The following is a 12,476-nucleotide window of genomic DNA, read 5'->3' on the forward strand; positions in this document are numbered from 1 at the left end:
CAAAGCCAGAACAGCCATACCCACGCAAGCTAGAGGCCGTCCTTGGAGTGGGGTGGGGTGCTCCTCGTCACGGTGCTCACACCACCATGCACTGCGTGCCGGCATCGCACCCCACGGCCCCCCTGTGCCGGCGGCGTCGCCCGTGGCGCAGGGACGAGATCGTCCCGTCCACCCACATGCGCGAGCCTCACGCTGCCCGGCATGCACGCTGGGGCCGTACGCTGGTTTCCCACGGTCCGGTCCTGGTGGACAAGGCTGGATGGGGACCGGGACTGGGACCGGGACAAGGCAGCCCTGCCTGCCTGCCAGGTTTCGATGCTGGCTGATGCCTCTTGGATTCAAACTTTGGGAATCCCGGGAGCTGCCGTTACGCTCAAGGGGATGCACTCATCCCCGCATCTCGGCTTTGCGAGAAGACAGCTCCTGTCCGTCCGTACAGAAAACATCCCTGTCCCTCCATCCGCTCGCTCCCGCGGAGCTGGGGAGCCGCGGGCAGCGCTGGCGCGAGGGTCCCACTCACCAGCGCAGATGCCGGCGGTGGCGGCGGAGACCCTCAGCGTGACGAGGACCGGGGGGGGCATAGCCGTGTTCCCGGAGCCCCCCACTGCCAGCCTCGGGGGGCAGCGGGGAGGAGATTTGGCCCAGTGCAGAGGTTATCTAAATGGCAGGAGAGGTCCACAGCGCAGACACAGGAGTGTTTATTTTTGTTTCCTATTGAGTTCCTTTTTATCTCTTGTCCTTATGGTTATCTTTTCTCCCCCCCTCTCGCGCTTTGGCAGGGAAGCCGAATACTGATGAGACGTAAGCTGGTAAAGTCCCAAGCATTTCCAGGCGGTAGGTTTGGGAATGAGAGGTTAGTCTGACTAATTAGCCTGGAGGATTTTTGCTCCCCGGGCACGCAGGTTGGGGTATTACAATAACAGCCTCTCCGCACCCGGCAGGTTTTGTGCCACAGGCGCAGGCGGCTGCAGGCAGCACCGGCTCTGGTTCAGCAGCCCACAGCCGGGGCCACAGGTCCAGGGCCAGGATGGGTCCCACGAGCTGGGGTGCCAGAAACTTTAAATAATGACCAAGGCAAGGCTTAGGAAGCCCCGTTATGCACGTGCCTGAGGCATGTACAGAGAGAAAAACATCTCTGGGATTTTTATGTTCCAAATTTTAGAATTTTTTTTTTTTAAGAAAAGAAAGTATATCTACATATGTGTACAGGAGTGGGAATTTGGACAGCTGGCTGTAAGTGGTGGTGCAGGGAGAGCTGCCTCTGCCCCAGCCCACCGTGTGTGCAGAGCTGCCGAGCCTCATATTGTACTGGGACGCTCCTGCAAAAACCTCGGGATTGGGGCATTTCTAACAACAGCCGCATTTGCTGCAGACGGAACTCCGTTGGCCCGTGGTGGTCTGCCATGGAAAACGGCTTCCCACGGCTGGAGCAGGGCACTGCCCACCCGAGTCTTGATGCTACCAGTGTCTGAGATTGCGGGCATCCACCCACGGGACTACGGAGTTGGGTCTGGAGTGGGGTTTGTCCTAAATACAGCTGAAATACATTTTAAATACAGGTATATATATGTATACAAAAACACTCTCTCCCTTTTTTTTCTTCTTTGTTTGTAGACAAACCAACCTCAAAGCTCTTTCAGTTAGTTGTGATTCATGAACAGAATGGTCACGGAAAAGCTGAAAACAGAGCTGATTTTGAAAACTTGTTCTGTTTGGGGTGTCTTGCTTTCTGTGGTTGGTTTGATTTTTTTAAAAATAGTTTAGACTACATACCCTTATGCTCCTAAAATAATGCCATTAGAAAAATTCCCAAGGCCAGCATCTTTCAGCAAAGGCCTGCACCCATTGAAATGGTATTTCAGTGTACTGAAGTGAACCTGATGGGTTTCTGCAGTGCCGAGTGAAGGAGTGGGTTTGGTTTGATGAGCTGCACAGCCTCAGCCCTGCCTCCAGCCCTCCCAACCCCGGCGGGCTCTGCCCGGCTCTCCATCAGCAGGGCAATGGAGATGATGTGTAACCGAGGGACCTCGCCAGCCCTCTCCAGTGCGGGAGCCCCGTGGGGCACAGCGGTTCCTTCCCTAACCACAACGGAGCAACTCCCACCTAGAGAGAAGGTTTCCTGCTCTTCCACAGACACGCACCCACAAGACCACTAGCAAAAAGCCAGGCATTTGCTGCAGCCGGGCTCCGTTGCCCCAGGAGCGACTGCGTTTGGGGTCCTGCGAGCTGAGTGACAGCCCCAAGGGAGATGCTTAACATCTCCCAGTGATTTACAAACTTCTGGCTGTCCTCAGAAATAGAAACGCCTGCTGTTCCCTGGGCCCGACGGCTCTGTGAGTACAGTTCTGAGGAGAGTTTTGATCTGATTTCCTTTTGGCCAGGACAGCAACCAGCAGCTGAGAGCATCCCCTGTCAAACGCTGCGGTAGAGGACCTGTGCTGTCCCGCTGCCTCCCGGCCAGACTTGGGTTCAGTGCAGAAAAATGCCAGGGGCCCACTCGTTCGACCAAGAAAATGCCTTTTGTAAACATTACAGTTTTTTTTCTTTTTGCCGTTCATGTCACATTCAGAGACGTCATGTCACCGTGATTACCTTATTCTTGATTTTAAGCAGAAGAGGGAAGCGCTTGGCTGCGCCGGGGAGCACGCAGTGCTGATTTTGAAACTAAATGGGGGCATGAAACACCAAAGCCTGCTTTCCACTGAGGCTGAGGGTCTACTGATGACTCCAGCGCTGGCTGGCGGGTGCTGGGTGTTTTACAGGGGTCCTGTCCCAGCCCCATCGCATCCCGTCACACATCGCTGGGGGTCCTGGTGCCCCGCTGGGCATAGGGGAAGAGGACACCCGGGTTTCCCTCGGGAGCACTGGTGCATCACCCTGACACGGGGCTGAGGTTTCACCTTTCAGTCACAGGCAAGGAGCAGGCTTATTTTTTAAATATTGAAATTTAGGATAGAGAAATAAAACCAGCGAGTGGTTACCAGTGACAAAAGCATATGCAGCAGCAGCGTGTGCCCCTTGTCATTCACAAAACGTATGCTAATTGGAGGTAAACATCATCTATCCTTGACGCGCCTTGCAAAGTCAGATCTGGCTTATAAATAGGAAAAAGTGCTCCGGCTGCTACGAGTGGTTTGCAGAGTATGTAAGAATCACCACAGGCACCGGGAATGCCTAGACAGAGGGTGCAGGGGTGGATACGGCAAATGCCGGGGCTCTCCCTGCCCTCGGGCGCGGGGGTATCCGGAGGCTTTGGCTGAGCCCCGGCACGGGCAGCACTCGAGGGTGCCTGGGGACCCCGGCGGCAGGACGGGCTCCCGCAGCCGCCGCCACCCCGCAAAACCCCAAGAATCCTTGCTGTATGGAGCTGCGTTGGCTGAAAGGAGCCAAATTAGCTGAAAAGCGCTCTAAATTGCTGGTATCTTACTGCCGGGGTTGTAGCGCTTTGCATCAAGCCCCGCGCCGCTGCTCCGGCGCCTCAGATAGGACGACTTTTTGGTCTAATGGTGCTCTTGTTCGGTGCTGCTTCTTCACATCTGGTCGCCAAAGAGTCACTCTGTCACCCTGCAGCCTGCTAATGAGATCCCCCATTTAATTAATACCATAAGAATTTTAATTCTGACTGAATCAATTTAACGTGATGTGATTTTGTCAGCTCTATTCCCCAAGTAAAAAGTGAGCCTGATGCTTATTACATACATCATTTCACGGGCTCTGCATTCCCTGCTGACTTAAACAAATTCTAATTAAGACTAATTAAAGCATCATTTATGAAAGCGCTTGTGATAGCTATGCAAACATTCTGGGTGGGTATGCTTTGCATAATAATTATCCTAGTTAATATTAAGGCTAGGTCCTTGGCAATTAGGTCTTTGAAACAGAGAGTTATTCTGAATTTAGCCCTTTTCACTGTTGGCAATTAATAACAAAAAAGAATGTGCTAAATTTATCTAGTGACTTCATTAACTGGATAAATTTAGAAGTAGTAGTATTGTTTGCATTTTTAAGTTTAAGCATAATTTTTAAGCCAGGTGATGGTTATTAAAACAGAAGAACAGGGTGTGCATGGTGGGTCCTGAGACCGTGCCGTAACCCCGCAGGGAGGAGAGGTGACCGTGTGTTACATCCAGGCTGCAGAGGCACTTCAGCTTGGGAATGCCCCGTCCCTCCCTAGACCTCCTCGCCTCCAAAGTCTGGCTACAAAGCAGGAACTGGCAGTTTTAAAACATTTTTAAACAAACTAAAAATTAGTTCAGTTTAGTTCAGTCTGTTTTCCTGAGTCAGGTTTGAGAGATTTTCAAATTCCTGCAAGAGATGATGAAGTTTGGGGGCGGAGCGCGGGAGAGCTGGGAAGGATGCTAACTCAGCTGGGTCTGTATTGACCAAATGAACGTTTCCTTGGCTGCTGCTCGGTTTCATAACACCAAACGTCTTCCCAGCCCAGTGAAAGGATCTAGCTGTGTTCCCAGTGGCTACAACACTGCCACCGGGCAGGATGGCACAGCGCTCTGTGTGACATTCAAAATATTCTACTTTCCCCTTTTTTTAATGTATGGGGCAGAGAGTGGCTGGGGGGGGGTGGTGGGGGTGGTGGTGTATAATGGCTCTGCTCCCTAAACACTTCCCAGGGGAAAGAAGTTGGGAACTCTGCTTTGAACCCCACAGTCTGCTGTGGAGCACGACTCAAACACATCTTCAGGAGACACTGCAGGACCCAAGGTGACATTAAAAAAAAAAAGGATAAAAAAAACTTTCATGCACTTCCCAAATACCTTGAGTGTCTGACATCAGAAAAATGCCAGCTCATGGATTTGAGCAGCGAGTTCTCATTTTCTACCAAGAGACTGAGTGGAAAGGCTTTTGGAGGCAGACTTGGCTTAGGTGCCATTTTTCAATGGCCATTCGATACACTAAAACCTGTGCATCACTTCAAACACATTATCTTTTTGCTGGCTGATGACAGAGTTCTGCCTGGCCTATAACTTCCTCTATCAAAATTAAGGTGACATTTGGTACGTGCAGCTGATTCCTAATGAGACAGGTTTATGCTCCTTGAGGTCAGCTATCATTTAGACAAGGCTTCTTCCCAGGAAAACCCGGTGAGGTAGGCTGTGGAGAGCAATCTTGCTCTTCACCCCTATTTTCTTTAGACTTTTTTAATCTGTTCTTGGCTGTTATTTGTAATTTGGAGAGAATAGTGCACAAAAGCCACCTGGCTCAGCTGAGACACCTCTCTCTGGAGGCAGAAGGGCTCGGTCTGCGCAGGCTCTGCCCGGATAACCAGGAGGCAGGATTGCCGCTTGGCTTCAACCCCCAGCAGCACAGTGGAAACTTGGAGATAGTGGTGATTTAACACCGTGAGAGGAGAAAACCTGTTGTGCCTATGGCTATGACTGTCCTTGCTCTGGAAATGGGAAACGCTATCCTGAACTGGGGTCTGTCTTGAAGAAGCGAATGAGAAAACCCAAGTAAGTCCATGTCCAGAAAAAAGCCGATGTTGGAAATGTCGGAAGCGCATTCCCCAGCCCCCGGAGTCCCCACCACCACGCGAGCCGGCTTCCCAGCATCTCCCTCCAGCCAAGCCGGGGATGCTCTCCTCCCAACACCCCCACCCCAACACAGGGCTGATGCTGGGCTGAGCTGGGGAGAGCATGGACCAGTGCTGGCACCCTCTGTCCCACGCAGGGTGCCCTCGGCGGGACCCATCCCCTCCACCCCGGGGTCTGTCCTCCGAGGCACACGGGGCAAGTCCCGGACAAGTGCCCCTGTTACGGGCACTGCTTGTCAACGCGGGGAAGGCAACACAACCATTCGGTATGTTCAGCGGGGCAACCAAACTAGAAATACACACTGTATAAACAGAGGAATATATCAATTTATGTTAATTTTGTCTGGTTAATTTTTAACAGCTTTTTGCTATATTAGCTTTCTTGGTTGTACTATATGACTTTCCGGTATTATTGGATTGACAGGCAGCTGGTGCAATAATAAAACCGCTATTCCCATATCTGCCGAGGGCTCAGGGAGGGATGAGTACAAGACAGATATCTACCCACTCACCATTTAACGTGTACCGCTCCTCACTGAACATGCAGATGGCATGGCGGTCCCAGATTTCATTTGAGTTAATCTAATCCCTCCACTGCTCCCACTAGAAAGGAGGGCATTAGCAGCCATATGTCAACCAGATTTGTCAGATTATTCATTACAATTAATTGCTGTTCTCACTTAAGGCCTTTAAGGCTGTGAATTGCTCTGAATTCTATTGCAAACACAAAATTATGAGTAAAAGACTTTAGCCCTGTCATTCAAATTTCACGCTGACCTTTATCAGCTTTTGGCTTTTCCATGGGTGTTGGGCTGAAAGCTTTCTAATTGGGCCTCCATTGCTTCCTCGCTACAGGTAAGCTGTCGGCCAGAGCTGGCACTACGACCAGCAAGACAAGAGGAAAACGCGCCGGTCCCAGCAGACAGTATTTAACTGCCAACTAATAATGCATTAGGAGGGTAATGAAACGAGCTGGGTGTCATAATGACCCAATATACTAATTAAGCCTCTAAATACTGTAGCTTTTTAAGACATTTTCTGTCCTGGGCAGACTTTTTGGAGCTGCGTTTCTCTTCGCTTTGTTTCATTAGCCAAACTCTCTCACAAGTTATTACGGACGATCGTTAGAAATGAGCCGGGCTGGTGTTCCCGCCGAGGGGAGCGGGGCTGCCAGCCCCTGCCTGCCTGCACTGCCTGCGCTGCCCGCACCACTGCCCGGCTCCAGCAGCTGCCCAAGGAGGAGCATCGCACCCAGCTGGTGGTGGCCGAGGCGCCAGCCTGGCAAGACCATCGGCCGAGGAGCCTCGACCACCAAGAAGTGCCTGGCACCGCGACTGCCCAGCACAGGGGGCTGCCTTGGCCGATGGTGTGTTTGCAACCTCCGCCAGCGGTTTTGTCAGATGCTTCACAAACCTTGACATAGAACTTGTACGAAGGATGCCCCGAACGGGATCGGCTGGCAGCCTGGATTTCTAGCACGTCTTGCTTACTCGTCTGCCACGTCTCTGCTGGACAAGCAGCCCAGGGGCCGTGTCGGTGGCTGCACGTTTTCCCTGCTCTGGAGAGGGACGACTCTTCGGCACTGGCATTGACGCTGGGCTCTCCTGCCGCTCCAAGAGCAGCAGACGCTGCCTTCAGCCCCTTAAATAATGGGTCCCTACTTTCATTGGTTTGCGCGGTGTCATTTAGGACCACTATTTAGTCAAAGCCTAAAAGGAAAGAACCGTAGTGAAGAACTTTTTTGTGATCCCTCTTACAGGATGAGGAGCATCAGCGCAAGTTGGTGGGAGGAGGGACAACTCCTCCTCAGTGGAGAGGAGACTGGTCCTACATCCTGGGGCTCTTCTTCGCCTGGAGGGATGCGCGGGATTTGCTGGGAGCATGAGCGGAGCCGCGGGACGGGCTCAGGCTGGCCACTGCGGCCGTCCTGGGTGGGAGAGGGCAGTACCCCCGGGGTTTCTCCCCACTCTCCTGGGTCAGAATAACCACCCTGAGGCACCCTGACATTTGTCTGCAGGAGCCTGTGCATCCTCCCAGGAAGCGCCAGAAACTTAGAGCCTAGGGAAAAAAACGCCATTTTTTGCTAACAGCTCTGCTCCTGTTAATGTTTGCTCTGTTACATCTGGAGAAATCAGCTGCAAATTCTCTCTCTCTCCCTCCACCAGCACCCGCACCTGTAAACTGAACTGAAAATGTGCTCCCTGCATCGCCCCCCGGGGAAAAAACTGGTGGCCAATTGCTGTTGCAAAGTGATGAATTCAAAGCGGCCGGTGCGTACCCAGTGTTACAGGGTGCCCCGCTCTGCTGCGGGGCCAATGGCCTGTCCCCGCTGCCCGTCCCCGCTGCTCCTCACTCTGGCCCTGAGACGCCTCCGAAGGCAGAGCAGCAAAAACCTCTAAAATATTGCAAAGAGGGGTATGCACCACAAAACTCCCAGCGAGGCAAGGACTGAAGGATTGTCCACACTTATTTCACAGCTGTAACGTTGTCAAAAACAGGTAGTTAATGGCATCACATCTCCCATTTAATGGACCTCTCGCTAGACGAACAAAAGCCGTCACTCTCCAGCTGAGAGTCCCCTTGTGTGCCGTTACACTGGCTTCTAACTTTCCTCCAAGAAAAAAACTGCTTAATGAAGGGAACGTATTGCCCTCAATTTAACTTTTGAAAAGTTAAAAGCCTTGGCTGCGGGGGGCTGCTAAGGCAGGGGGTGAGCAGCAGGCACGGTGGGACGGGCGGCAGAGCCCCCAGGAGCACGGGGGGGACGCAGGGATGGGCAGATGGCTCCCGTGTGGGGACGAGAGACCGGGGAACACGGGCAGAGCCAAGGCAGGGCTTCGGTTTCTGATGAAATGGCAAGGCAGGCGGGCCAGCTCCCACCAGGGCAGCGATGCTACCTGCACAGGGGAGACACACACCACTGGCTTGGGTTCTGCCATAGCTGTTGTCATACACGGTATTCATAGCACGTGGCTGGGAACGGCCTCTGAAGATCCATTTCTCCAGGGCTGGCTGAAGGAAGGCATTAAAAAAGGCAAATTAAACCTCAGTGGGGGAAAGGTCCAAAAAGAGAGGTCCGTAATTAATTAATTTTCCCAATGCTCTGCCACAAGTTACCCTCGCCAGCACCAGCACCTCCCTTATGCTCACGACAGCGCTTTTGGGGTGGTTTTGGAGCCAGCATCTGCCTGCCTGCTCTTCAGGCACCAGCTAGCCCTCCTCGGCTGCAGCATGACATGCCGTTAACCAAACGGCACGGCCTTGCAGGCTGCCGGCTCCCTCAGCTCTTGGTCGTTTGCTTTACGAATTTAGCAGAGTGATACACCGTTTGCAGGAAATCCCCTCCCTGCACCTCTGAACGCCCGGCTGCTTCTGGGGGGGGGAATGCATTGCCATCTTGCACGGCACTCTTTAGGGTTTCTTACACTCTGAGATGCGCAGACATATATACGTATGTGTACATTTATATATATAAATGCACATTTACATATACATATATTTATAGGTAAATGCCTGTGCGTGTGTACATGTATACAAACACACATTATGTATATATATAAAATATGTCTTAATGAATAATTAGCAAATAGATAATCTCACGACCTGTAAGTACTTTGTATTCCAGTCTATTCTCCATGTGAAGTGTTTGGAATCACAGCCTGTAATCTCACACCTCCTGCCAAAACAGCAACCTGAATAATGTCTATTTACTTTTAAATCTTGCTGAGAGAGAGAATTTACAATTCATAGAAAGCGCTGCCTACCACCTCGCCGTGTGACGCACGGGTCCGGGCAGACACGTGGTTGCACACACCGAATGAAGGCGATATTGCAGGGAAAGGCAGCCAGGGCAGATGCCTGGGCTGCTGGAGAGCGAATTCATCGGCGGGGTCCGGCAGCCCTGCGGTGAGGATGCGGGGATGCTGGCGGAGCCCCGCTGGCATGGCCGGGCGAGGGGTGGGCAGGGGTGGGCGGCCGACGGCAGACCTCCCGGCGATGGCACGCAGGCGAAAGCTCGCTGCACGGCACAATATTGGCCAGTGGTCGCTGTTATTAAACATACAATATCCCCGCATGGAGTGATAGAAGAGATGATATAAAATCTCATATACCTAACATGGTGTATAAACAGGCTAAATCCCTATACATTTTAAACCTTCAGCAGTCTAAAGGTTAAAGCCTGTCAGCTGGATTTCACAGATTCCAGGAAGGAATGGAGAAGTCACGCCAACTCCTCATTGTATACCAGTGATCAAACATCTCCTCATTACACTTCAATATTGTTGCCTCTAAAGGTCACCATTGCTGAACATAATCACACAAAATCAAAACTGCAAACTTTATATATCATAGAGGTAGTAAATAGCTCGGAGGTTTATTTTCTGGTGCCTGAACAACATTCTGAGCCCATTTATAAATTCCTGGGTGCTGTGGCATGAACCGACCGCATTCGCAGTGACTAACAAAAGCTTCAATTAAATCAATTTCCTGTAAAAAATATTCAAAATAATTTATTAGGTCAGTACCAACTGGTCTAATCAAGCAATTGTTCCTTGGTAACTTTAATTTGCATAATTAAAAAAGAAGAAATTTGATTATTTAAAAAACCAGCAGATTTTTAAGAAAACAATTTCCAGGTCAGATTCCTTGAAACGCTTCATCCTTGACGCAAAGAGGACCTCAGAATTTACTGGGAGGTTTCTACGATGTGCTATAAATCCTGGATCACTCCATTATTTTCCTATTCACTGGATTCATTTAGCCTGTCTGCTGCCTCCCGAGCCAAAGGCAGAGCCTCAGCCCCAGCTCGCAGGCAGGCTCGCATGCAGAGGCCGCCCTGGGAAACTATGCCCTGCTTCTTTTACCTAAATGAAGGACCAAAAATTTAGATCTGGGATGGATCCTTTTCCAAACTCAGGTCAAGTAAGATAGGAAAATTTGTACTGAAAAGGGAGACTGACAAGTACAATAAGCAATTTTGCAGGAGGATAGATTCATGGATGAAAAGGAAAATTTCCAACAGCCAAAATTAGTTGCAAGCCAGTTGTCAAATTCAGCCCAGGGCAAATATGAAAAAGGAGAAAATATAAACCAGAAAGATTTCAGCTGTTGGATTGATGTACTTTTCAAAGGACCATTCAGCCAACCCGAAACAGAGTTTTTGTCCCTGAGAAAAAAAATCCAGGAATTTTCATGCTGGCCCAAAGATAAATAAATGATTTTATGCCAGTTTTCAGCTCAGCCCCTGAACTAGAAAACCTGCACCCTTGGCCAGAAGGTCATGTCCTCACTCGGGGACATGCCCATAGACAAAGACCAGGGGACCCTTGCCAGGGCTGACACAGCCCTGCCACCCCACAAGGGTCTCCCCACGGTTTTCCCACCTCTGGAGCAGGAAAGGGGGAGACGCTGGACCCCTCACCCCAGAGAGCATCCCTATGGGGATAGCCCTCAGAGAGCACCCTATAGCATCAGCCCTCTGCTCTGCAAAACCAGATGGGAGTGTGGCTCAGTAACTCAGCGACGCATTTGGGGCTTTAGCCACACAGCTTAAACTCTTCAAGATAACTATCAGGTGTATGTGTTAAAAGCCGACTCTCAGCAGTTCCTTTTAATCGTAGTATAATGCCTGTCTGGCTTGTTTCTACATCTGGAGGGCTTTCTTCCCCTTTCTTCCTGAAGGATGCTGTGCAAGTATTAAATAAGTGTAAGAGTCAAAACCTGACCGCCACCTGCTAGATTTCTTCCTTTGCAAAGTAAAGATTCAAAGCAGATGAAAAACCCCATTAATAAGATTATCACCATTCTTTTTGATATCTAAATCTGTGCCACCCAGCTATCATTCACAGAGGAGAATATTGCAATCACCGCTGAAGTCGCAGCTTTTTGCTTCTGTGTGCAGCCGTGCAGCCGGGGTCTGTCGCTGAACAGATTACAAGCAGCAGTGGCACGTCATCAGCATATTAGTGGCAGCAACAAAACCACCTAAACCAAAACCACCACATGCAAACAGCGTGTGTGCCAATGGCCGCTCCAAAAGCAGCTCATTTCTGCATCGTTCCCCTAACAAGGCCTCATGCCAGGTTACAAGGAAGCCACCTGCAAAGTTTTGTGTTCACGGCTGGACACTGCTGGCTATTTCCATACCCTACATATTTCTCCTGTAACCTGGATTTCCCCTGTAAATCATGAAAAGGGGAGGCCAGGCATCACCGCAGCCTGTGGTGGGAGCTGGGGAAGCCACCCGACACAACGCCGTGGTGAGAAGCATTGCCAGCCACGTCGGCTCCGGCACCGCTCTGAAATGACAGCGGTGCTGGCATATCAGATGTGGGGATGGGGGGGACTATAGCTCAGCTGAGTTACTGAGGCTGCAGCCCTGAACTGCTTACACAGGAGCCTCCCGCACTCAGGTTTAGGCGTTGTTACTACTCTGCTTCTAATTTACGTGCAAATTGGGTTTGCCTAACGCATACAGTGAAATATGTTTTACTGGAGTCCTCCTTGGTACAGAACCGCGATTTCACTGGTGGGTGCATGATTACTTGTATGAGAGATATAAAACCCCTTGGGTTTCAGCACGTTTCGTATGTTTTTCCTGCGAGCCCTGGGCCCAGCCTGGTGCAAGCACAGTCAGCGGGAGCGGAGCTTCCCATGGAGTTCAGTGCAGCTGAACCTCAGTTTGAGCAGTGCCTGAGGATCACATCCAGTAACTCTCACTGCTGCCATCCATCAGCCTGAAGAGCAGCTGCACCCGCTCAGACGACAACCCACCGTCTCCTTCTGCCCGTCCTCCTCTGGCCGGCTGCTTTGCCCCGGTGTGACAGATCGTGGGGCTGGGGGTCACCAAACCGTCTTCTCTGACCGTCGCTGGACCCGCACGCTGCCCCACGTGCCGGCGGCAGCGGCGAGCGGTTTCCCTGGATTT

General features: G+C 51.2%; 1 protein-coding gene across 4 annotated transcripts in view; it reads right to left on the minus strand.

The window, feature by feature from the left end:
- Positions 1-12,476, minus strand: part of GPD2 (glycerol-3-phosphate dehydrogenase 2) — a 143,201-nt gene that overhangs the window by 38,044 nt on the left and 92,681 nt on the right. The gene's annotated exons all lie outside the window — the stretch shown is intronic.

Source organism: Haliaeetus albicilla, chromosome 4 (genome assembly GCF_947461875.1).
Source record: "Haliaeetus albicilla chromosome 4, bHalAlb1.1, whole genome shotgun sequence".
Taxonomy (NCBI): domain Eukaryota; kingdom Metazoa; phylum Chordata; class Aves; order Accipitriformes; family Accipitridae; genus Haliaeetus; species Haliaeetus albicilla.